We start from the raw sequence: 27,407 nt of genomic DNA, 5'->3' as shown, positions 1-27,407 counted from the left end.
AACATTATCAGATCTCAACAGCATTCAGAGATATCCTCTGAAAATAGGATACCCTCCAGCTTTGCTGGCCCAGCATTCTTCTCTCTTCCTGGATCTGGCAGCTTAGATTCCCCCATGGTTCCCTCTCCTCCTCTCCTTGAAACTTCTGAGTCTCTTGAATCTTCCTCCACTGCAGCTAGATTCAGTGGGAAGTATCATCCTGGTCTTTGGCCCATCGCCGGCTTTGAGGAGAGCTGCCTCTGTTCTCCCTGGACCTGAGGAGCTGCTGGCAGCCTCCATACCTAACAATGGTTTTGATCAATAGGCTTCGACCTAGACTCTCCGTCTGCCTTTGCTGGCATCTGACTCATTTGTTTGATCTCCTCGTTTCTGGGCATCCCAGACAGCTCAGGATTCCAGCATCTCTTCCTCTTCAGAAAGTAATCAGTACAAAATGCCAAGGTCTCAGGGACCACCTTGCCACAGATCCCTTCCATCAACTTCCTGCCCTTTGGAGTGGGATTAGGATGGATAGACCATACTCCAGACCCTGTCTTGGGTATTTTCTTTTTTGCTGCCCTTTGCTATCAAGAGCAAAAGTCACTGGCTTCTTAATTAGCCTCTCAGCTCCTCTGCCTCAAGTCAATACATGTTTATTAAGCCCCTATTTAGTGCCAAGGAAACCAGGTGGAGCTAGGTCAACCTAGGGAAACCTAAGTTCAAACCTGACCTCAGGCACTTACTAGCTATGTGACCCTGGGCAAGGCACTTAACCCTGTCTGCCTCAGTTTCCTCATCTGTCAAATGAGCTGGAGAAGGTAATGACAAATCACTGCAATATCTTTGCCAAGAAAACTCCAGATGGGGTCACAAAGAGTGGGGCATGATTGAAATGAGTGAACAACAACATGTGCCAGATATATGCTAAGTATTTGAGATACAAAGGCAACATTTAAGCAATTCCTGCCCTCAAGGAACTCACAGTCTACTGGGGTAGACAACATGTCAGTGACTATGTGCCAACAAGATACATACAGGATAACCTGGAGACAATCTCAAGGAGAAGGTCTGTGGATGACAAGAAGACTGGGAAAAGTTTCTTGCAGATTTTTAGCTGAGACTGCAGATTGTAGCTGAAGCCAGGGGAGCCAGGAGACATAGCTGAAGAGGGAGCCAGGTATGGGGAATTGTGCTTGTTTGAGGAACAGCATGCAGGCCAGTGTCTCTGGATCGAAACGTGTGGGGGGGTGTCAGAGGACTGGAAATGCAGGAAGCGGGGAAGATTATGAAGGGCTTGGAAGCTAAAGAGATATTAGAGGCAAAAGGGAGTTTATTGAGTAAGGGGTGACATGATCAGACTTGTGTTTTAGGAAAATCCCTCAGCAGTTGATTGGAGGATGAATTGGCATAGGGAGAGATTTGAGGCAGGTAGACCCACCAGCAGCTTTCAATAGTCCAGGTGTGAGTTGAGGAGGTTCAGCACCAGGATGAGAGCCATGTCAGAGGAGAAAAAGGGGTTATTTGAAAGATGCTATAGAAATGAAGCTGACCAAAAGTGCTGCAGAGGTGAAACTGATCAGAGATGCAAAGAGGTGAAAGTGACCAGAAATTTGCAGAGGTGAAACTGACCAGAGATGCCTCAGAGGTGAAAGTGAGCAGAGATGTGCAAAGGTAAAAATGACCTGAGATGCTACAAAGGTGAAAGTAACCAGAGATGCTGCAGAGGTGAAAATGACCAGAGATGCTACAAAGGTAAAATTGACCAACAATGTTGCAAAGGTGAAAGTGATCAGAGATGCTGCAAAGGTAAAACTGACCAAAGGTGCTCCATCTCTGGTGAAATCAACAGACCTTGTGACATACTGAATATGGGTAGGCAAGAGAGAGTGAAGGAGAGAATACTGGGATAACGCCAAGGCTATAAGACTGAGGGACTGGGAGGATGGGGGTATCTTCAAAAGTAATAGGAAAGTGAGGAATGAGAGAGTTTTGGGAGGGGAAAAATAATGAATTCAGCTTTGGACAAATGGTGCTAAAGATGTCTACTGAGCGTCCAGTTCACAGTGCAGTAGAATAAAAATTCCATTTAGAGTCAACTCCCCTCAGGAGTTACCTTCATTCTATTCAGTCTATAGTTATGATGTAGTCCTCTTCACACTATCTCTGACATTAGACTGTAAGCTCTCTGAGGGTAGAGGCTGTATTTTTGTTTTTTCTTTACCCCCCCCCCCCAGTGCACAGCATAGTGCCTGGCAGTGTTGGCACTTAGTGGTCTGTTGATTGATCATGTACCTATTTAGATAATATTGTCTTCCATTAGAATGTAATGTCCTTAAAAAAAAAAAAGTTAAGTTCCTTAAAGACCTTTTGTTTGCTTTTTCTTTATATCCCCAGGACTTAGCAGAGTGCCCAGAATACCATAAGTCCTTAATAAATGCATAATTAATTGAGTGGATTTAAATCTCACTTCTGCTACTTATTTTGTGTAACATTAATCTATCTCTAGATCTCAGTGTTCTCATCTATAAAATCAGGTGGTTGAACTCAATGGTCTCTGAGATCTTTTTCTTATTCAAATCTTGTAATGAACTTATTAATCACCTTCTATATCCCTATTCCTATGTGATAGCTGGAGATATCAAGATGGGAAATTATATAGTCTTTCTCCTTAAGCTACCTTCCCAGGGCTGACATGTCTTAGAAGCTTTCTATTATGAACTAACAACTCCATGGGAATATAGTCAGCCAGATCAATCCCTTCCTTCTCAGGCACCTAAAAAGTTGTTCTAAGTCTTAGACCTGGAATACCAGCATTTCTGGATCTAAGACTTTCTTTTTATTTTGGATGAGTGGTAAAGAAGGAGAGGGACAAGTTCATTCAGCATCCTCCTGGGTTTCTAATGTCCCTTGTCACACATCAGATGAGCTGTCAATAAAAACCAGGCCAGACAATAATGATATAATCATCCGAAATGATGTTGACTGACAGCAGAGTCAGTCAATAACATTGTTGCAAAGTGAAAAAGAGTAACTTCAGGGGGCTTATAATCTAGTTGCAAACATTATGGGAGCTACTGGAAACAAAGTTGGGGAATAACTTATTAATTCAAAAACAAACTACTTAATAGAGATTCACTGTTCCACATACAACCTTCTTTTTCCATTCTTTACATATGGAAACATTCATGTCTACAAATTTGTCAGGTTTAAAAGGAAAAAAAAAAAAAAAACAAAAACAAAACATAAAAGCAGGAGAAACAAGATGGCAGCACGCCAAATGTTTAAGCGAATGATTCCAATGGACTGTTCCGCCATCTTGGTTCCAGGAACAGAACAAGGATTCAGCCAAGAGCATAGATCAGTGCGAACACTCCAGGAAGGCTTCATAGACATGGGCTGCTTGTATGGGATTTAGGGCTGGGAGGCAGCTTGTCAATCTTTTCCTCTCCCCCTCCATTTTGGAGATGATCAGAAAATGCAAACAACTTACCACACATGGCACTAATAGTGGATCACAAAGACAGAATATGTTCCCCAGCTCTCCTGGCTCCCACGCTACCTGCTGGACCTTGTGGATGGTGCAATCTGGACAGGAGAAGAGAACCAGTTAAGTAATCCGGGTAAAGAAAGGAAGGTCCCCAACTAAGCACTGGCAAGAATAGCTGGGGCTGCTTTGTAGAGAATGCTGGAGATGATCCCTGTAGAATGTAAGCTCTGTGAGGACACAATATTGTTTTGTTCTTATGATGATGTCTTTGTAGTCCCAGCATCATTAACATGAAAAGAACTTAAAGAATGCTGGCGGGGTTGGGTTTAGAAGCTACTGTGGGTTTCCAAGCAAGGGGGGGACACTGTGAAAGTTCGATTTTGAGGAGATTCATCCTGGTAAACTGGAGGAGATCAAGTACTTTCGTTTCTTTAAAAACAAACAAACAAACAAACAAAAAGGAGTGGAATGAGGAAAGGGGAAAACACACAGCAGGAAAACCAACTCAGGTGTTTCCTTGGGAAGGCTTGAGCGTGCACAATGCCTGCTTTTCTTCCAGGGGCAAGAGGATTCTTGGGGAGCAGCCACTCGGCATGTATGTGCAGCTTGGTGGCAGCTACCGAACACACTCGCTTGATTGATTGTGGCCCTGGAGCACAAAGCCCGCCCTCGCGCCAAGCTTCACACAAATGCCTCCTTCACGCCCACATGGACTGGCATGCACAGCTCCAACTGACACTGGGGGAGAAATGCCCCTCCCCACCTGAAAGCTGGCACTCTTGGTTTCCTGCCTTCCTGAGCCCCATGGGCCCAAGGCAGGAATGGGGCTCCTTCCATAACCTCTGCCTCCCCACCCTGGCTCAGGCTGGGGTTGAGGCAGGATCTCTTTGGGAAAGAGACGGACAGAAGGAAATGAATTCTGATGGGACTGAAGGCTGATCTGAAGGGACCTCTCTGATTCATGACGACTTTCAAAGGCTGGCACATTTTCCCCTCATTAATGGACCATCAAACATCCCTGTAAGTCCCTGTATTCAGGGATAAGTCAGTAAGTCAGCCAAAATAAACATTTATCGAAAGCCTACTGTTTGCCAGGCACTGGGGATACAAAAAGAAGCAAAACCCACCTTCGAGGAGCTCCCCCTCTAATCATTATTTATACACTAGTAATCAATCATTATTATGCTTTGCTCATTAGACTATGGCACATCTTGACTGGATGTCCCAGAGACAGCTTAAACTCAGCAGGTTTAAAACTGAACCTAACATCTTTCCCCCATGCCCTCTCTGATTTCTCACTCTCCTGCTCCACTGAGGGAACCACCACCCTCCCATCCCCCTTGGGAGTTATACTCTTCTTCTCATACTCAATTATCCCCTGGATCCAGCCTGCTGCCAACTTCTGTGATTTTTACCTTCACAACATCTCTGTTCAAGTTCCCTTTTCTCCAGGGCCACCAACTACCAGCCTGGTACAGGCCCTAGTTACTTCACATCTGGATTATTGGTTGGTGTTGATCAAAAAGGAATGGGAGACAGGAATCCTGAGTCATTGGAAAGTGAAAAGGTTGGGAAAAAAACAAGAAAGCAAAAAAAAAAAAAAGAGGGAAGGAGAAAAGGAAGAAGGAAGGAAGAGAACAAGAAAGCAAGGAAGAAAGGAAGGAAGAAAAGAAAGAAAGATAAAAGGGGAAAAGAGAAAGAAAAGGAGAAAAAGAAAGGAGGAAGGAAGGAGGGAAGGAAGGAAGGAAGGAAGGAAGGAAGGAAGGAAGGAAGGAAGGAAGGAAGGAAGGAAGGAAGGAAGGAAGGAAGGAAGGAAGGGAGGGAGGGAGGGAGGGAGGGAGGATGGAAATATGGTACAATGGAGAGATCACTGGCTCTGGAGTTAAAAGACCTTCTAGCTTTGAATCCTTCCTGATTCTATATAACTTTTATAACTTTCGACAAGTTCCCTGATATCCTTGGGACTCAGTTACCCCATTTGTAAAATGAAGAGATTTGACTCAATGAGCTCTGAGGTCTCTTCCAGCAATTAATCAATGAGACTGTCTCCAAGAAAGCCCTAAAAGGGGAGTAGGGAGGACAGAAGGAGGGACGGAGTAGGAGAGCTGCCTGTAGAACCTGCCTGGCTCCTGTCTATGGACATGATGTGAGGACCCATTGGACCAAAAATATCTCCCTCATCGGCTGGCCACGGGTGAATAAAATTTTCTGCCGTGAAATTGAATCCGGGCTCCAGAGGTAAGGCATCACTGTCCAAGAGACTAAGAGTAAGAGTCTTTCAGCCCTAAATCCCATCACCCCATGAAATGTAATGCCAGAACTCCAAATGTATTTGAGATGCTTTTTAACCCTTGCTCATAGACTAACCTCTGAAGTTGCTCTATTTCTTCATTTCTGAGGGGGTAGAAAGGGGTGTATCCCGGAACCCCTTCTAAGGCAGCTCTATTTAGGGCACAGGAACCTTGGGTGTATAAAAAAGAATCCTCTCGGGGCTTCCTTAAATAGAAGCTCACCTGGATCCCACAGAAGCATTTGTTTATAGATCATCAATTATTTGATAGGGAAGCAGGCCTGGAGGGAGACAGGTAGGAACAGAGGATGCTTAGGCTGGAAGAAATAAAAAGTCTTGGGAGGGACAAGATCTCTGTTTTCAAGTATTTGAAGGGCTGGCTGCTTCTAATTCTTCAGCAAAACTGAGTCCCATGTTAGGAAACAGTTGCTATCAGAGCCCAATTAAAAGTGTCATGTGCCCAAACAGGCAGTGAGTTCCTTGTCGGTGGAAGTCTCCAAGAACTAGCTAAATCTCCACAAGTTGGGTTTTCCTTGCTGGGTGGAGAGGGGGGAGTGCCAGGTCAGAGAATCTTTAAAGTTCCTTCCCATCTTTAAAGCCCATGACCCTATAATAAACAGCAAAGTCCTTTGACTCAAGAGCCAGTGATTCCCCCGTACCATACTCCTCTCTTCCTTCCTTCCTTCTTTCCTTTCTTCCTTCCTCTCTCCCTCCCTCTTTTCCTTCTCTTCCTTCCTTTCCTTCCCTCCTTTGTCTCTCCCTCTTTTCATCCCTTTTCCCTTCCCTCCCTTCCTCCCTTCTCTTTTATTTCCCACCCTTCCTCCTTCTTCTTTCCTTTCTCCCTCCCTCCTTCTCTCCTTCTTTCCTTCCTTCCTACCTTCCCTCTCTCTTTGCCCTCAGTAATTATATACTTCTTGAGGTGGGGAGGGCTATGAACACACACACACGCACACACACACATACACACACACCATTAAAATGGCAGCCAGGTCCCAGATTCTCCCAGATCAGATGCTCCTGTTCCATCCAGTCCACTAACTCCATGAGGAAGGAGCCTTCATAATTTCCAAGTCCTGGTCCCCCCCCCCCCCCCCAAGGCCGATCAAAGGGACCAGTCATTCTCCATCTCTGCCGGCTCACCTGCAGCCGTGAATGCAAAGGCTGATAAGCACTCGGCCACTTTTTGCAGAGCAGCTTTGAATTCCTTGTCCCTGAAAAATCAATTTTCAGCTAATTCTCTGCGGCTCTTTCTGTGCCGGCGGCTGAGATTTCACTGGGCACAGGATGAACATCCAGGGAACAAAAGGGAACCAGACAAGGCTGAGGCAACAACGCCAGGAATTGAGGCTTTCCCCGGCCCTGGACAAACCAAAGGGCAGGCTGGCCCCCTTCTAACTCGGGTCCTCTGGGGAGCACTGCCCTGCAGGGGTGAGAGCCCACATCTGGGGCAAGAGACCAGAGTTCAAGCCTTGCCTCTTACCCAGACTCTGTGCCAAGTCCCTTATCATCATCTTGGTGCCCGAGGTGACTCTTTAATTATAAATTATTCCTAAATAAATAAATTCCTACATTTGGTGACAGGAGCTTCCATAACTGGACTCTCCTATCTAAATGAAATCAAAGATCTGGGCCAGGCAAAAATAATGCAGTTGTCAGAGTTTTTGTGACAAAGACACATTTTTCGCTTGTGTTTCTAGTAAAAGGTATTTATATAAACTCCAAGAGGGATGAGAACGGCTCAATTTTGTCTCGCTGTCCCCAGGACGTGGCACCCAGAGCACTTAGTGGATAAGTTCTGTCTGCTTAATAAATCCGGGCTGGTTGATTGATGGTTGAACCAACCTCCCCGGTCATTACGGCCTCAACGTCCCCATGCCAAATTTTCAATTGATGGAGCTTGAAGAGAATTCAGAGAGATGTGAGAAGACTTGCCTGAAAAAAGCTAACAGAGGCAGAGGGGCGGGTTATGTGACCCAGAAGTCCTCAGAAATCCCTCTCCTATGTACGGGCTGGGATTCCACTTATTCTTCTACATGCACCTGGGGTCCACCGTGCGAGGGCTGCCTCCCACAGGGCCTGACGCACAGAAGGCACTGAAAAAATCCCCATCCACTGACAGCCCCACTTGGCAGATGATGAAACACATCTCCAATCAGGGAAGATGGGGAAGTCATTGGGAATAAGAGGGTTGGGGTTTTTTAATATCAATAGAACATTTATGTTTTTAAAAGTGATCCCTCAAGGAATAATCCAGGGTTAGAAGCATATAGTTCCTAAGTTAAGACTTGCAAATTATTAACGAACATATGAAAGAACATGCCAAGTCATTAATAATATGAGACACATAAATCAAAACCACCCGAGGTCACCCGTGTGAACTTGGGCAGGTTACATCAACACGCTGAGGGACCTCAGTCTCCTCATCCACAGAATGGGGGGGCTCTACTAGATTGGGGCTCTTAAATGGATCTTTTGGCCAAAGACCCCTTGGCACTTTGGAGGAGCCTATGGAGTCCTCAGAATAATGTTGTTAGATACATAAAATAAAATACATTGGATAAAGGAAATCAGTATATGTGTGTGTGTGTGTGTGTGTGTGTGTGTGTGTGTGTGTGTGCGTGCGTGTGTGTATGCTGTCAAAATATAAGGAGAAAAAGAAAAGTTCAGAGAAAGCCCTTTCTGGCTCTGAACTTTTGATCCTACTTTGATGGTTCTATGAGCTTCCTAATGCCAGTACCCTCTCCCACAGCATCCCCTCCAGCTGTTCCCATCCTACACATCCTGCCCAAGACTTCCTGTCTACACTCCAGAAATGGTCTCTACCTACCAAAGATCTCCTTGGCATTTTTTCCCATTTACCAAGGCAACCTCGGGGCTGCCCATTTGGACCTTTTCCTCATGTCCATCTGACCCTAATATCGGGGCTGGCATCTTTTCAACTCTGCTTACACAAAGTTTGATGAAAGAGGCTTCCAGATGTCATTTTCTTTTCATCTTTCCCATTTCCTCCAATTTGTTGTTCTAATCATTTCCTAAATTTGTTGCTGATTATGACCTTTGTCCTGACTAGTACAGGATCTGATTGCACACAGACTGCTAATTACAAAATAATTCCCACATCAATAATCAGTTGTTTCTTGTTTCTTGGGGAAAAGGCAATTTCTTTTTCTCTCTTTTTCTTTCTTTTTTTCTCTTCCTTTCTCTCTCTCTCTCTCTCTCTCTCTCTCTCTCTCTCTCTCTCTCTCTCTCTCTCTCTCTCTTTCTCCCTTCCTTCCTTCTCTTTTTCTTTCTTTCTTTCTCCCATTCTTTCTCTCTCTTTCTTTCTTTCTTCCTCTCTTTTCCTTTCTTCCTCCATTTCTTTCTTTTTCTTTCTTCCTCTCTTTCTTTCTCTCTTTCTTTCTTCTTCTTTCTTTCTTCCACTCTCTTTCTTTCTCTCTCTTTCTTTCTTTCTTTCTTTCTTTCTTTCTTTCTTTCTTTCTTTCTTTCTTTCTTTCTTAAAAATCTACTGGACAATAATAATAATAATGGCAAACATATGGTGCTTTAAGGTTTGAGAAGTGCTTTACAAATATTTTTATATCCATCTTTTACAGAAGAAGTGGGCGAAGTGAGATGTTTCAGGGCATATGCTTCATGAATCTGGACTAACTCAGGGGCTCTTAATCTGGGGTCAATGAATTTTTAAAAATATTTGTATAACTCTATTTCAACAATCAAGTCCACAAGCACTAATTAAGCATCCATTATGTGCCAGGTACAAAGCCAGGTACTGAGGATACAAAGCAAGCTCCAAGACCTGCCTTCAAAGAGCTTCCATAACAGGAGAGAGAACACAGAACCAGCTTTGCCGCTTCTTTGTCATTCCATATATTTAAAAGCATTCTCCTGAAAAGGGGTCTTTGACTTTCCCGGACTGCCACAGGGGCTCAAGCTACCAAGGGGAGGAAGGCTGAGGGTCCTTATTAACTTCCAAGTTGGGATTAAACCAATCTGCTCAAGCCCTTCGTCTGACAAGCTGAGATCTGGAAAGTCCATGTAGGGCAAAGGAGAAACTGAATGGACAGGTAAGCTGCAGGAGCTCCAGGGACTCAAGGAAAAAGCCAAAGGAGGACATGAGTTTGAGCATCCAGGTCCAGGTCAGGGCTGAAGATTCAAGCCAGAAGTGAAGGAAGCAGGTGAGAAAGGCAGGGCAGCCAGAAAAAGCCAGACAAGCATCTTGGGCAGAGTCACAGGCCAGTGCCGGCAGGAGCTGTGGGCCCTCCTGCCCAGCAGATAAGGGCTGACAGAGATGGGAGGCTCGCCAGGCTAGGCAGGGCTCAGTAGATGCTGGAGATTCTAGCAGGAGCCCAGACCGTCCAAGTGACTGTAAATCAAAGGTCAGCTGGGGTCAGGAGCCAGACCTGAGCAGGAATGTCAGAAATGGAATGGGTGGAGTAGGGAGGAGAGGCCAGGAGATGGAGATTCTCCAGCAAGCAGCTACTAGAACTATGGGCAAATGGATGGCTGCTATAGTTAGCCTTTGAAATAATCACAATTATTATAAACTAAGATTTATATAACACTTGCCATGTAGCAAGCACTGTCCTAAGATTTACAAATATTACTTATTAGGTCCTCATGACAGTCCTGAGAGGGAAGTGTTTTTATTAGCCCCATTTTACAGATGAGGAAACTGAGGTAAAGATGCTTTACCAGAGTCAAACGGCTATGAAATGCCTGAGGCTGAATTAGAACTCAGGATTTTCTGACTCCAGGCCCAGCCCTCGACTATATCATCTAACAAACAGCCCCAGCAATTTTGGTCTCTCCTGTTGGTGCCATGCATTCACTCCCCTTGACCATGCTGGTTGGTGCCAGGCCAGAGTCTTTGACTTAGCTCTGACTTAGCTCACTTTAGAATCAGCCAGTGTTTATAAGAAAGGGTGTGAGCTGTAGGGGGCAGGTTTGGGGTCAGTGGACGGGAGGATCTGAGAAGAACTTTTCCAGAGAATCCACCAGAACTGACATAACTACGTGGGGCTGCTTCATGCAAAGACAGCACAATCACATGCATTCTGAGGGGCTGAGAAGGGCCCTCCTGCCCCAGACCATTTGCCCCAACTTCCTCCCCTTGGCACCAGGGAGGCCCTTAAAGAGATTCTGCTCTTTTGGAAAGGAAGCATCGGGCAGTGGAGAGAACAGGGGATGTGAGGTCCATGCTAGCTAGTGCAATTCTTTGTAAACTTTAAGAGTGTTATATAAATGATAGCAATAGCAGCAGTCGGAGTAAGAATAGCAGTAGTAGTAACAGCAGCAACAGTAGTAGTAACTGTTGTAGTGGCAGCAACAGTAGCAACAATAATAGTAACAGTTATAGTAGCAGTAACAATAGCAATAGTAATTGTAACCATTGTAGTAGAAGTGGCAGTAATAGTAGCAGTAGCAATAACAGCAGTAACAAGAGCAGCAGCAGTAGCAACAGTAATAGTGGCAGTTATAGTAGCAGGAGCAGTAACAATAGCAACAGTAATTGTAACCATTGTAGTAGAAGTGGCAGTAATAGTAGCAGTAGCAATAGCAGTAGCAGCAACTGTAGCTAGAGCACAAATAGTAGTAGTACCAACAATAGTAGCAGGAGTCACAGTGGCAGTAATAGTAGAAGTGGCAGTAGCAGTAGCAGTAATAAAATGAGGGGCACTAGGTAGCACCATGGTTGAAATCAGCAAGATTCATCTTCCTGAGTTCAAATCCCACCTCAGATCCTTCCTCGCTGTGTGATCCTGGACAAGTCACTCCACTTTTGCCTCCGTTTTTTCATCTGTCAAATGAACTTGGGAGGGAAATGACAAACCACTCTAAGATCTCCCCCCCCCAAAAAAAAAAAAGGAATCACACAGTGTCAGACAGGACTGAAAAATGACTCCAAAAGTCAGTAGTAGTGGTAGTAATAGTGTACAACTAAGTGATGGGAGTAATAGTAAGAGCACCATAAGGGGGAGAGCATAGATCTAGAGCTGAAAGGGACCTTCCCTGGTCATCTAGTCTAACCCATTTTGCAGATAAGATCACAGGGTAGGAGGTGAACCCATGACCTCTTCTTGGGAAGCCATTGTTTTTTCTGCTCCATGTATTTCATCAGGATCACAGAGTTGAACGAGGGCGCTCACAGACTATCTGGTCCCAATAAAAGTCAAAGCAAATGTGCCCCATCACTCCAAGCAGGCACCCAGGCTTCTACTGAGGATCTAGGGATGGGGAACTCACTACCTCTCCCCCCTCCTGCTCTACTCCTTCTCATTGCCTTTGGAACTAAGCAACATATCTCAGCTTTCTTCCAACCTAAGACTGCAACATTTAAAAAGCTCAAGAAACACAGTTCTTAATTTTTTATTTTTATTAATCAGTGTTAATGTTATCATTACTATCAATCATTTATTGTCATTTTATTAATAATACTGGCATTTTGCCAATAAAAGAGTCAGCGACGATCTTAAATGATCCCGGTCCTGGCGATGGGCTCACAGCTTATATGGCCTTGGAAGACTGGGTGCTCCTGAGCATGGCAACCAACTCTGATTGGATAACAATTAATAAGAGAATGAATATTACAATGAGAAGGTGGGCTACATTACAATGAGGGTTTTGGGGTAGGTGACTTGGGCTACCCAAATCTTGGCCAAAGAGACTAATCCATTTCCATCTTAGGAAAGGGGGAATCCACATTTTCCCAGACCTGTCTGAGCAAATAAAATGAGTGGGAATCCACCCATTTGCCTAAAATTAGAATTTCTTTCTTTTTTTTATTTTCAAAACCTATGTATGCATGGATAATTTTTCAACTTTGACCCTTGCAAAACCCTTTGTTCCAAATTTTCCCCTCCTTCCCCCCACCCCCTCCCCTAGATGGCAAGTAATCCAGTATATTAAACTTAGAATTTCTTTACCATCCTTGGTTAGGTCTTAGCTTTTCTGGCTGGGTGAGTTTTTGAATGAGATTTCCCACACTAGTTGACTTGATAAGGATGAGGGAGAAAAGGGGGGGGAACCCCTAGTCCTCACTTAATATTTAGTTATTCAATACAGGAGAGAAGTAATCATTTCTTTCAAAGACAGCTACTGAGCCCCCCAATTACTGCTTGCTCTGGATGAATTTATCAAGCTAACTTTAGCAAGATCCTGAGAGAATGGGCCACAAAACTGATCAGTTTTGATGGAGCTAAGAGAGAGAAAGAGGGGCTACAAAAAGTTTTCAAACTGTGCATACCCTTTGATCCAGCCATGCTACTACTAGGCTTATATCCCAAAGAAATACTAAAGAGGGGAAAGGGACCTGTATGTGCCAAAATGTTTGTGGCAGCTCTTTTCGTAGTGGCTAGAAACTGGAAGATGAATGGATGTCCATCTATTGGAGAATGGTTGGGTAAATTATGGTATATGAAGGTTATGGAATATTATTGCTCTGTAAGAAATGACCAGCAGGAGGAATACAGAGAGGCTTGGAGAGACTTACATCAACTGATGCTGAGTGAAATGAGCAGAACTAGGAGATCATTATATACTTCAACAACAATACTGTATGAGGATGGATTCTGATGGAAGTGGATATCTTCAACAAAGAGTTAATCCAATTCCAATTGATCAATGATAGACAGAAACAGCTACACCCAGAGAAGGAACACTAGGAATTGAGTGTAAAATGTTTGCACTATTGTCTTTCTACCCAGGTTACTTATACCTTCAGAATCCAATTCTTCCAGTGCAACAAGAAATTTGGTTTTACACATATATATTGTATCTAGGTTATACTGTAACACATGTAAAATGTATGGGATTGCCTGTCATCTAGGGGAGGGAGTAGAGGGAAGGAGGGGAAATTTTGGAAAAATGAATACAAGGGATAATGTTGTAAAAAAAAAAAATTACCCATGCATATGTACTGTCAAAAAAAATTATAATTATAAAATTAATAAAAAAGAGAGAAAGAGAGAGAGAGAGAGAGAAAGAGAGAGAGAGAGAGAAAGAGAGAGAGAGAGAGAGAGAGAGAGAGAGAGAGAGAGAGAGAGAGAGAGAAAGAGAGAGAGAGAGAGAGAGAGGCTAAAAGGAGAATCTGAAATACAGCGCCTCGACAGGCAGCCCTCCCGGTGCACCACATGAGGCATGCTGGTCTACCACTCACGTTTCCAAAGTATTTAAAGATTTTAGAAAATATTTTCCTCCCATTCCTAGGAGGGAAGGGGTATGACTTTTATTTTTTCCATTTAACAAAAAAAAGAAACAGAGGTTATGGGGTATAAAGCTGTCGGGGAATTTGTAAAGCATCTTCTCTAAGCTTCCTGGCCATGAAGAAGTGACCCTGGTCCCACAGCTAGGATCAGAATTCAGATCCTCTAAAGCTAGCACTCTTTGTACCACATTGTATCAATTCTAAACAGACCCAGACCAACACTCATCCAAAATCCTGACATGTGAGACTTTCTACGTGAGAAAAGACATGTACCTGGTTCTGTCAACCTTCCCCTGCAGCTGTACAAACAACAGCGGGTCAAGGGAAGTTATCAAACATGGCTTGGATGGATGCCTCCACTAATGAACTGCTTGCAATTGTAATGCTAGCCTGCGAGTTAAAAAAGAAGGGGGGAAAAAAGGTATGTACAGTCCATTTACAGATGGCTATAATTCAAGCCAGATTTTTCTTTTTTTCTCTCAGGAGGGCCTCATGAATAGTGGGGGAGGGAAAATGGTCCACGGTCATGGCGGCATATTTGAGCAGTGAGGAGATAATTTGCAAAAAAACCTGGCAAGGGATAACTGGGGTCCCAGTGATGGCCAAGGGCTGCCTCTGCTGACTGAGCTTGGGAGAGGGTGAGGAGGGGTTCATCCACATGGAAACAGGAAGTACTGGAGAGAGAATGGGAAGGGACCATCCAGGCAGAAGCAGCAAAGGCCAAAGCCTGGAGAGCATCCTCCTTGTCTCCCGTTGGAGAATGAAAGCTTCCTGAGGGTGGGGAAGATCCCATTTGGGTCTCTGTATCCCCAGCACATACTTAATATATGAAAGAGATATATACAGAGACAGAGAGGAAAAAACAGAGATACCTAAAGAGAGCATTAAACAGAGAGAGACCCAGACACACAGAAAATGCTGGACGACTTTAATCTGGGCAAACCAACTTCCTTGTTTCAGAGATGAGGAGATTGTGACTCCAACATTTTGAATAATTTGACCAAGATAACAAAGGCAGAAAGTAACAGAGCTGGGATTCAAACCCAGATTCTCTGCCTTCAAGCCCAAAGCTCTTTCTACCAAGTACAAAGTGCTAATCAAACACCCAACAATGGAGAGTACACAGTAGGTATTTAATAAACAAATGTTTAAGTTTATAGATAGAGCACCAGCCCTGAAGTCAGGAGGATGTGAGTTCAAATGTGACCTCAGACACTTAACTGCTTCCTAGCTGTGTGACCCTGGACAAGTCACTTAACCTCAATTGCTTCAGGAAAAAAAAAAGAAACAAACACACACACACACACAGAAAAATACAAAAAAACAAAAAATAAAAGTTTGAGTTAATTGAACTGAATTGAATCCCAGCTCTCTCTTTCCTTCAAGCCTGAGCAGAGAAAAAGTCTCATAAAGTCAAAAGAATGCTGACCAGCTAGCTGTTCTACAGCTAAATTTTCAATAAAATGCTCAATTTTTTAAAACTGTTCTACATATAGTCTGAATTTCAAGGCTTTTAAATCTATATTCTAAAGCTAGACGGTTGTATAGCAAGAATCAAGTCACGCAATCTTTATGGGCCTCAGTTTCCTTTTCTGTCAAGTGAGAATTTTGGCCTGGATGACCTCAAAAATCCTTCCCAACACTAATGTCCATTTATCCAAGACACATTTGCTGAAGGCCTACTATGTGCAAGGGCAGGTGCTGTAAAGGATACAGCTACAGTTGATGTGAAAAGTCAACACAAGAACACATTTAAGCCAATGAGTCCTCAGGATGGGGTTAAAATAAGAGGGGCAAGTCCGGGGAGGAAGGGGCCACTTCCAACTGAGAGATCCAGGAAGACCCCCCAGAACAGATACCACCTGATCTGGGCCTTGGAGAGAAAGACAGTCAGAAATTCACCGGGTCAAGATGGTGGGAGAGGGGGCAGGAAATGTGGCTCCTGAGACACAGGGAAGATGAAGGCGAAGGCTAGCTCTGTGCGGTTAGAGTGTATCACAGCTGCAAGTATGACACGAGGCTCAAAAGTGGGGTCATATTAAGGAAAGTCCCTGGGAGGCAATGGGGAGCCAACTGTAGGTCTCTGAAGAGGGGAGTGATGGAACCAGAATTCCTGCATCAGAAAGACAACTCTGACTCTGGGTGGGTGTGCAGAGGCCCAGTCTGCGGCCCCGGCTCCAGAGGCTGGAAGGAGCACTTGGGCTCAGGAGTTCTGAGTGGCCACACTTATTCCAATACAGTGTCCGGGAGAAGGGAGGCCGCTGGGCTTTCTCAGGGGAGGAAGCGGCCCAGGTCGGAAATGGAGCGGGGCAAAGCTGCCCTGCCAATCAGCAGCCTGGACAAGAGCGAGGGGCAAGCCTCAAAAGCCATATCCTCATCTGGCAGAAATGTGGGGGGTAGATTAGTGGAATCAAAGCCAATTTAACCACAAACTCATATTAAAAGCTGATTAGAGACCTGCCTTTCTAGGTTTTTAATAAGGATTTGTTGAGAAATTGAAGTTAATTCTTCCAATCCTTTCAATCAGACAAAATTATCCAATCCAAAAAAAAAAAAAAAAATCCTACTCTATGTGAGCCAAGAAGCTATAGGGAGGGGATAATGGAGAAGAATGGGGGGAGGGCTCTGCCAGGGGACATCAACTGGATGAGCAGTGCCTGAAGCAGCCCCCTAGCTCTCAACCACAGAGCAGGTGCAGGGCCACATTGGTGAAAGGAGTTCCCTCACTTGGGAGCTCTTACACCCATAAAATCACAAGTTGAATCCAAAAAACATGCAAACCACTGGACTATCAACCAATAAGCATTTATTAAGTACCTGCTGTATGCAAAGGACTTCTAGGGGCTTAAGGCACAAGAACAAAAATGAGTGACAAAGGTTCGAAAGACATTTTCAATCTGACAGGGGATGAAAATAGACACAGAGACCTGTGCTACAAAACAGACTGTGTCAGATCCAGGGAAGATCCAAGTGTGGTAAGGAGAGTTCACTGCCTGCTAGGAGGAAGGAGAGGACCTTAAGGGATGAGGGACCAGGGTGGGGAGGGAGAGACAGAGACAGAGTTAGAGATAGACACAGAGAGAGAGAGACACGAGAGGCACAGACAGAGATGGAGATGGAGAAAGAAGGGAGGAGAGAGATGAAGACAGAGATGAAGAGACAGAAAGATGGAGAGAGAGAGAAGGGAGAAAGAGGGAAAGAGAAATGGAGAAATAAAGAGAAATAGAGAGAAGGGGAGAGAGACAAAGTCAGAAAGAGAGAAGGGGGAGGGAGAAAAGGGGGAAGGAGGGGAATTTGGGGGGAAGGAGAGGGAAATAGAGTGAGAGAGAAACAGAGAGTTTATCTTGCCTCAGAAATCTATACCTAAGAGATAGTCAAAAGCTATGAAGAGGCAGTTTTCAAAGGAAGAAGTCCAAGCAATCAACAACCCTATGAAAAACTATTCTAAATCATCAATAATTAAAGAAATGCAAAGACAAATAGCACTGGGGTTCTATCTTATAGCCATTAGATTAGCAAAGTTGAGAAAAAAAAAAGAAAAGGAAAATGACCATTGTTGGCCATCTATAGGGAGAACAGACACCCTAATGAGTAGTTGGTGACATTATGGCTTGTCACAGTCATTCTAGAAAGTAAGTTGGAACTCTGCCCCCTAAGTGACCATCCTCTTTGACACAGTAATAATAGGCTCTATCTCTGTTTATATTACAAAAGAGATAAAGAAAGAGAAAAGGGCTTATACTTACAAAATTTTTCTAGCAGCTCTTTCTGTAAGAGCAAAGGATTGAATACCAAAGGGTGGCCATCAAATGCAGGAAGGCTAAACAAATTATGGCATATGAATATAATTTAATACTGTTATACCATTAAAAATAATGAAAAGATAATTTCAGAAAAACCTGGGAAGACTTCTATGAACCAATATTGAAGTGAGGAGAACCAGAGAATAACTTATACAATAACAATATGATTTTGATGCCTATTTTATTTTTAATAGCTTTTTTATTTTTCCAAGTATATGCAACATTCACCTTTATAAAACCTTGTGTTATCCAAATTTTTCTCCCACTCCCCTTCCTAAAACAGCAATTTGATATAGATGAAATACATGCAATTCTTCTAAACATAACCTCCATATTCTTCTGCCAGCAAAAAATAAAATAAAATCAGATCAAAAGGGAAAAAAGAAAACATGAAAAAGGTAAAAAACAAGCAAAACAACAACAACAACAAAGAGGTGAAAATACTATACTTTGATCCACATTCAGTCTCCATAGTTTTTTCTGGATATAATGGCTCTTTTCATGACAAGTCTACAATAGTAATATTATAAACAATTCTGAGAGACTTCAGATCTGTGATCCACACAATGACCAACTACAATTCCAGAAAACTGAAGCATGCTACCCACCTTCTGAAAGAGAGGTGGTGGACTTCAGAATCAGAATAAGACAGACATTTTGTACACGTCAAATGTGTCTAAATTTATTCTGCAAATTTGCTACAAGGATTTTATTTTTGTGGAAAAGAGACATGGGTATAGAGTTGGTAAAAAAAAAAAAAAAAGAAACAAAAAAGGATCTTTTGAAAAGGAAAAGGAAAATGCTGGAGGCAATGTGGAAAAATTGAGACACTAAGGCCTTGTTGATGGAGTTATGAACTGGTCCAACCATTCTGGAGAACCATTTGGAACTATGCTCAAAGGGCTATCAAACTGTACAGATCCTTTGACTCAACAATACCACTGCTGTTCATTTGTTTTCAGTCATGTCCAATTCTTTGTGACTCCCTTTGGAGTTTTCTTGGCAAAGATACTAGAGTGGTTTGCCATTTCCTTCTTCAGATCATATGACAGCTCAGGAAACTGAGGCAAATAGGGTAAAGTGACTTGCTTAGGGTCACATAACTAAGAAATATCTGAGGTCAGCTATATAGATCATCCAATATGAGGTCATCTATTGGATGAGGTCATCCAATAGATGAGTCTTGCTAACTCTAACCCTGGCGCACTCTCCACTGCCCTGCAATATTACTACTGAGTCTTCATCCCAAAGAGAACAAAGAAAAGGAGAAAGGACCTAGGTGTACAAAATATTTATAGCAGCTCTTTTTTGTGGGAAATTAAGAAGATGCCCATCAATTAGAAATAGCTGAACAAGTTGCAGGGTGTGATTGTAATGAAATATTATCATGCTATAAGAAATGATGAGGGGGATGGTTTCAGAAAAAAATTGGGAAAACTTAAATGAATTGATGCAAAGTGAAGTGGGAAGAACCAGGATTGTACACAATAACAGTAATATTGCATAATGATTAACTCTAAAAGAAATAGCTATTCTGATCAACATAATGACCCAAAATAATTCAGAGGAACCCATGATGGAAGAGGCTATCCATTTCTAGAGAGAACTGATGAATTCTGAGCATAAATTGAAGCATATCTTTTTTTTAACCTTTATTTTTCTTGTTTTTGTGTGTTTTCTCTACAACATGGCTAATGTGGAAATATGTTTTACATGTTTATAATTATATGTTTCACATGTATAATCAGTATCATATTACTTGTCTTCTCAAGGGATAGAAAAGAGGGAAAAATTTGGATCACAAATTTTTTAAAATAAATGTTTCAAAAATTTTGCATGTAATTGGGAAATATTTAAGAAAATATTTTTAAAAATAAAACATTATTAAGGCATTTTTAAATACATAGAAGAGAACAGAGGAAGACATCAGGAATCACAAGGATGGCTTCAAAAACTATAGGTTTAGGGAGGGGGGGATAATTTGGAAAAATGAATACAAGGGATAATATTATAAAAAATATATATATAATAAAAAATTATTAAGTAAAAAAAAAACTATAGGTTTAACTGGTTATATATTTTAAAAGAAAAGCAAACTGCCAAAAAAAAAAAAAAACAGAGCTATACTTTCAGGCACAATATTCTTATTTTCTGTTCTGCTACATATCTGCAGATGTTCAGAATTTTTAAAAAATGTTTTAATAATACTACCTAAACTAATTCACAAAATTGCTGCTGCACCAGTCACATTGCCTTGAGGGGTCACTTTACAGAAGTCTAGAATTTCAAGGAAGATAATGAAAAAATAGGAATGAGGTAGAACTGTCATATCTAACTAACTCCAAATTAAACCATAAGGAGCCATGCTAGTGCTGAGCTTTTTTGGTACTGAGAGAAGGGTCCGCCATGGCCTCGGCTTGACCCAACGTTCCCTTTCTATCGGACCATTTTCTCACCCAGCATCCACTCACCATTTCTTACTAGTAGATGTGTCCCCCAGGTCCTTCAGATGCTAGACACCCTAATTTCTCTCTTGAGCTTCAGCCCTGCCCTCCCTGCATGTTCTGCAAGCATCTCAAATTCAACATGTCTGAAAGAGAAGCCATTATCTTTCCTGCACTCAGCCTCTCCCTTCCACAATTCCCAAAATGTTGGAATACACAGGAGCCACCTGACAGCAGCTGCTAGAAATCCAACCCAGCATGGATCTCCTCTTGTGAGAGGGTGATACAAGGAGACTAAGAGGCAGTGGCTGTTCTCTGACCTCTCTGATTGAGAGGCTGATGCATTGTCTGACCTCCCACCTCTTCCCTCTGCCTCCAATTGATCTCATTCCCAATCTGCAACACCTGTGTCAGCAAAGGCTGCCCTGCAACTCCTTCCGATGCTGTGATCCACAGCTGGGGAGGTTCTCTGAGAACTGACCTGTCCCTTAACACCAAAACCCATCTCCTTCATCCCCTGTGCAGACACCTACAGTGTCTCCCCGCTGCCCTCTCAGCTCAGCATCTGAGTCTCGTCACGCTCCAGCTTCCTTTCCAGATGTTGCTCAACCCTTTCACTGTGCACTATGGTGACCCTGCTCCCTTTGCTGCTTCCGCAAATGTGCCTTTGCACAGTCTGCACCCCAGTCCCAGAGTGTTTCTCTCCTTGCCTCCATTTCTTAGTTAACACACTCATCCTCTTGGGCTCCAATCCCGGTCCACATCTCATAGAAAACCTTCCTGTTGCTCAACACACAACACAATGTAGCACTTTCTCCTTCCTGCAACCGCCTCCTGCTTCCTTGGCAAAATGTAACACAAGAACGGCAACATTGTGTGATGATCAACTGCAAAAGACAAGGCTACTCTGATCCACACAAGGAGCCAAGGTAATTCGAAGGGGCCCAGGATGAAAGATGCTATCCGCTGCTGAGAGAACTGAAGGACCCTGAGCGTACACTGAAGCATCCTGGGAAAGCTGTAACATCCCCAGGGGATTGTGAGCTCCTTGAGGGCAGGGCCTGTTTTATCTCAGAAGCTTAGGCCACAGCCAGCAAGTACTGGAAGCATTTGTAGAACACACACAACAGAAGCTCACTGCTGTTGTTCTCAAACAGGACCATGACATCAGGGAGGTGATACCATGTGAGTGCACTGGATTTATCGGTCAGGGCTGTGCAAGGTCACCGCCTCACTTTCCCCTCCAGAGCCATCTGGGACCAGTGGCCAGACGAAGCTCAAGATCCACGCCAACAGAAGTTCAGAGTTTATACACGATACCCTTTTGTTTTCCTTGTGGGCTGCAATGTTTGTTAATGATTAAATAGATAATAAAAGAAAGACATTTTAAAAAATACTTTCTGAATAAGGCCTAGCCAACTCCAAAGACCAATCTCTCAAGCTGCGTCCCTTCTCTCCCAGACCTTACACTGTGACATTAGCCTGCCCGCAGCCAAAAGCACTGAGGCAGAATCACCAGTAGGAGGTGGAGCTGGCTGGACACTAGCCTGGTGGCTAACCTCCCCCTTCTGGGTTTGACAGGCCCGGCAATGGCAGATCAGAGGGATGCCCCAGACACAACAAAGCTGAACTTGGGGAATATGCTCTACAAAGCCTCCTGTGCAAGATGGAGACACAAAAGCTGGATGAGAGGGCTGCTTTGGCTGGCCTCCCCCAGTCTGGGCAGAGGAAAAATAATGGGAGGCCGGCGTCAGCAGCAGCAGCTGGAGTCGGAGAAAGGGAAAGACCTTCTCCTGGAAAAGGGGTGTTAAGTGGAGCTGAAACTTAAGTAGACAGTCAGGTAGGGCGGGGAAGATTTATTAAGAAGGCATTTAAACTTTACTAAGCAGGCAAAAGCGAGTGTGGAAAGTTCTTGAGGGGTACAAGGCCCACAGTTCTGGTCCTGGAGATCACAAAAACTAAATCCAGGATGTATCATAGGGCATCTGTGAGATCCTCAGAGGTCACCCAACCCAACCTTTGCACTCCACACAGGGAACCCTGCCCCGGCACAGACAATAAATATTTGACACTCAGATCTAACGAAAGGGGCAAATTCTTCTTTGTGATCAAAAAAATGCTTGGGTTCAGTTCTCCTGCCTCTCCCCATCAGCCTTTTCTCCTCCTGGCTAAGTGTCCCCTCCGGCCCCAACTGGCACAGACTCAATGCGCTCCTCAGGGCAAAGTCCCTTCTTCTGACCTCACTTACCTAAACCATGGCACCCAGAACCGAGCACTGCCCTCCAGGTAAGCTCTGTCCACTCTAAGTCAGAGATCCTAAGATGGATGATCCCTTTACACTCAGCATTTTATCTGGCCCCCAACCACCCTAGCAAGGTAGATCCAATAGGTCCTGTTGTCCCCATTAGAATGGAGGCTCAGAGGGGTGATGCCTTCTGATTTACCCATGTCACAGAGCTGGCAAGTACTGGGAGCAGGATCTGTCACAGAGCTGGTAAGTAGGAAGAATAGGATCTGTGACAGAGCTGGTAAATACTAGGAGCAGGATCTGTCACAGAGTTAGTAAGTATGGGGAGCAGGATCTGTCACAGAGCTGGAAAGTACTGGGAGCAGGATCTGGGACAGAGCTAGTAAATACTAGGAGCAGGATCTGTCACAGAGCTGGTAAATACTAGGAGCAGGATCTGTCACAGAGTTAGTAAGTATGGGGAGCAGGATCTGGGACAGAGCTGGTAAATACTAGGAGCAGGATCTGTCACAGAGTTAGTAAGTATGGGGAGCAGGATCTGTCACAGAGCTGGAAAGTACTGGGAGCAGGATCTGGGACAGAGCTAGTAAATACTAGGAGCAGGATCTGTCACAGAGCTGGTAAGTAGGAAGAATAGGATCTGTGACAGAGCTGGTAAATACTAGGAGCAGGATCTGTCACAGAGTTAGTAAGTATGGGGAGCAGGATCTGTCACAGAGCTGGAAAGTACTGGGAGCAGGATCTGTCACAGAGCTGGTAAATACTAGGAGCAGGATCTGTCACAGAGTTAGTAAGTATGGGGAGCAGGATCTGTCACAGAGCTGGAAAGTACTGGGAGCAGGATCTGTCACAGAGCTGGTAAATACTAGGAGCAGGATCTGTCACAGAGTTAGTAAGTATGGGGAGCAGGATCTGTCACAGAGCTGGAAAGTACTGGGAGCAGGATCTGTCACAGAGCTGGTAAATACTAGGAGCAGGATCTGTCACAGAGTTAGTAAGTATGGGGAGCAGGATCTGTCACAGAGCTGGAAAGTACTAGGAGCAGGATCTGTCACAGAGCTGGTAAGTAGGAAGAATAGGATCTGTGACAGAGCTGGTAAATACTAGGAGCAGGATCTGTCACAGAGTTAGTAAGTATGGGGAGCAGGATCTGTCACAGAGCTGGAAAGTACTGGGAGCAGGATCTGGGACAGAGCTAGTAAATACTAGGAGCAGGATCTGTCACAGAGCTGGTAAGTAGGAAGAATAGGATCTGTGACAGAGCTGGTAAATACTAGGAGCAGGATCTCTCACAGAGCTGGTAAGTAGGAAGAATAGGATCTGTGACAGAGCTGGTAAATACTAGGAGCAGGATCTGTCACAGAGCTGGTAAGTAGGAAGAATAGGATCTGTGACAGAGCTGGTAAATACTAGGAGCAGGATCTGTCACAGAGTTAGTAAGTATGGGGAGCAGGATCTGTCACAGAGCTGGTAAGTAGGAAGAATAGGATCTGTGACAGAGCTGGTAAATACTAGGAGCAGGATCTGTCACAGAGTTAGTAAGTATGGGGAGCAGGATCTGTCACAGAGCTGGAAAGTACTGGGAGCAGGATCTGTGACAGAGCTGGTAAATACTAGGAGCAGGATCTCTCACAGAGCTGGTAAGTAGGAAGAATAGGATCTGTGACAGAGCTAGTAAGTACTGGGAGCAGGATCTGTGACAGAGCTGGTAAATACTAGGAGCAGGATCTCTCACAGAGCTGGTAAGTAGGAAGAATAGGATCTGTGACAGAGCTAGTAAGTACTGGGAGCAGGATCTGTCACAGAGCTAGCTAGTAAGCAGGGGGAATAGGATCTATCACAGAGCTGGCAAGGACTGGGAGCAGGAACTGTCACAGAGCTGGTAAGGACTGGGGTGCAATGCTCACAAATCTAGCTCTGGAGTTGGGAAAAACTGCATTCAGATCCAAGCTCAGGCACTTACTCTCTTCAGCTACATGACCCTGATCTGAGCAAAAATTCACTTAACTTCTCCCAGCCTCAGTTTTGTTATCTGAATAATAGGATGATAATATCTCTGAGAATTAAAAAAAAAAAATTGTCAAGAGCTTTGCCAGATTTAAAGCATTATCTAACTTAAACTTGTATAAAATATAAAAATCTAAATTAAAGATGTTAAATATACAATACAAATTATATAAATATACTTAAATATATACTATAAATTATTTAAGTATACCCACATATAATATAAATTATATAAATATACTTAAATATATAATATCCAAATACATTTTAAATACATGAAACATACAAATATAACTTATATAAATATACTTATACTATAACTTATATAAGTGTACTCACATTATATATATAATATACAACTATATTTTAAATACATAAAATATACAAATATAAGATGTAAATATACTTAAGTATATAAAATATAAATTACATGAAAGTACTAGAAACGTGAAATATAAACATACCTAAATATAAAATATATAAATTACATAAATATACTTTAAAATTCCACAAATGTGCTTATAGATATAAAAAGTATAGGAATTTTATGAATATCTTTAAATATTAAATATAGCTTATGTAAATTTATGAAATATAAATATATGGATCCTGCAAATATACTTAAGTATCTAAATTATATGAATACAATTAATTATATAAATACACTCAAATATATAAAATATAAATATTTTAAATATGCCTAGAGATTTTTAATGAAAAGAAGAAAATGATTATCTCAAGAAAATCATTCTGCCAGCAAGGCACCAGTTCATAAATCAGTGCTGGAAGGAATCCTGAGAGATCATGGAGTTTAAGGCCCTAAATGCCACATAAGGAAACTGAGGTCAAGGCAGATTAAGTCTGGCCAAAGGCTGCTGAGGCGGGAAGTCGCCAGGGTACCCACATCACCCTCCGAAGCCACGGCTCATTTTGTGTTATACGTATCAGCCCAAGAAGGGCTTCCTCTTCCCCTTAAGTCCCTGGACCAGGAAGGTGGTGCCGTTTCCAAATTGACAGTTGGCTGAAGGACTGAGGGAGTCTGGGATGCCAAAGGGCCCTTCTTGGCTTGGGAGAGAGTGGAGGCCAGAAAGTGGGCAGCCCAGACGAGAAGCTGGTAGTCCAGAGGTGGGGCTCCTGGCCGTCCCTGCAGAAGAATGAGGCCCGACAGGAAAGGAAGGGCCCCTGGCTCCTGCCCAAGCTCAGGGGTGCGGGAGCCCGAGTGGCCTGGCCTCTGTCCAAGCAGCTTTTACTGCCCTGTTAATGGGTTACCCAGACACAGACCCAGGGCATTCACCAATCCTCCCGGGGGGCTGGGACCAAAGACTGTCCACATTGGGTCTTTCTTCCTTTTTTTTCTTTGCTAAAGAAGGATAAAGAAATAAGGCCTAGATCCATGGTGGAGGCTATGTTGGGGCCAAGCTTCCCATCAGCCCCAAGCTGCCTGCAGCCCTCTCCTCCCAGTGCCCAGCCAGGAGGGGGTGGAGGAGCTCAGGTCAACCCCAGGATACAAGGCCCTCCAATCCCCACGGCCACTGCCCCTGTCAGAAATGGGCTTTCCAGCTCCAAGAAAGGGAAAGGGCTCCATGGTAAACACCAGTCAGGAAATGGAGGAGGGGCTGGATCCTATTTCAAGGCGCCTGGAAGTTGGCAGCTGGAGGCCTGTTCCCTGGCAGGCCGGCAGGCCCTCCTGACCCAGTCCTGAGCCGAAAGGATGAAAAGTGCTTACGTAGCATTCCCCATGTGCCAGGCACTGTGCTAATTGCAGGGGGTTTGAGGACAAAGATCATGGCCCAGATGGGCACCCAGTGAATTAAGGGAAGGAAACTTGGGGTTCAAATTCTTTCACATTGCCTGTGTTTTGTCTGGTACCTCTACCTGCCTCAGTTTTCTCATCTGTAAAATGGGAATAATAACAGACAACTAACTCCTAGAATTCTCATGAAAATCCAATGAGATCACCTAGTAAAGTGCTTCACAAATACTAGAAGACAGGTGTGATTATTACTCCATTTTACAGATGAGAAAACCAGATAGCCAAAGGTTGAATAATTTGATAGGCAGTAAATGTCTGAGGCAAAATCTGAATTTGGGTTTTCTATACGAAGCTCTATTTACCCTAGCTGTTACTAAGTGTTAGCTATGACTACTACTACTACTACTACTACTACTACCTAATACTACTACTATTACTATACCTATTATTACTCTACTAACTACTACTTCTACTACAACTACTACTACTACTACTACTAATCTACTACTACTATCACTACTACTACACTAATACTGCTAGAAACTTTTGGAAGGGAAGTAACCTAAAAGCACAGAGGCCCCTCAGAGCCCCACCAGCCAGATTGGAGTATCCTTCATGAAAACACCAGCCCCCCCAAACCCCACAACCTAACCAGGGAGACAGAGAGGCTAATCTACACCTAACTAAAAAGAACTCAGGGAGAGGGGATGAGGAAAGGGGAGTGGGCCATCTAGCCCATCCCCCTGCCTACAGACTAAACAATATTAAACACTATCTCAGAAATAGGGAATCTCCTATTTTAAGGACCTCCGGGGAATGTGGTTACCCAACCAGCCTCCACAATCTGTGAACCTTCTCTCCTAACCAGGAATGTTGGATCTCTGCCTCTCACCTCCCACTATCCTTTCCGCCCCAAAGTTTTTCAAGATCCAGGGACGCTTTCCCACCTCCCCTCCCACCCTAACTCCACATTTCAGGCTTTGGGAGGAGACGGGGCAGGGCTGGTCCTGAGCATAGCTGTCAAGGAGCCTGTAACTTCTGCCTCATATTCCTTGTCTGGGGTCCTTATCCCCTATTTCACCACCCTTCCCCAAGAAGTTGGGTGCACTCTTTCATTAATTAGCAAACATCTCTTAGGGCTCCTATAGAGTCAAGAGATCTGCCTCTGATACTTAGGAGCTCTGGGATTTATG

At 43.7% G+C, this 27,407-nt stretch overlaps 1 protein-coding gene across 2 annotated transcripts in view; it reads right to left on the bottom strand.

The window, feature by feature from the left end:
* The window catches only part of KANK4 (KN motif and ankyrin repeat domains 4), a 110,257-nt gene that overhangs the window by 71,782 nt on the left and 11,068 nt on the right, over positions 1–27,407 (bottom strand). The window contains exon 2 of one of the 2 annotated variants that reach the window (XM_074265774.1): positions 3,470–3,564. The exons of the other annotated variant lie outside the window; for it this stretch is intronic. The gene's annotated coding sequence lies outside the window, so the exon portion shown is untranslated. The remainder of the gene's footprint in view (positions 1–3,469; positions 3,565–27,407) is intronic. 2 annotated transcript variants of the gene reach the window in all.

Source organism: Sminthopsis crassicaudata, chromosome 4 (assembly GCF_048593235.1).
Source record: "Sminthopsis crassicaudata isolate SCR6 chromosome 4, ASM4859323v1, whole genome shotgun sequence".
NCBI lineage: Eukaryota > Metazoa > Chordata > Mammalia > Dasyuromorphia > Dasyuridae > Sminthopsis > Sminthopsis crassicaudata.
This window is presented reverse-complemented; position numbering and strand designations above follow the sequence as displayed.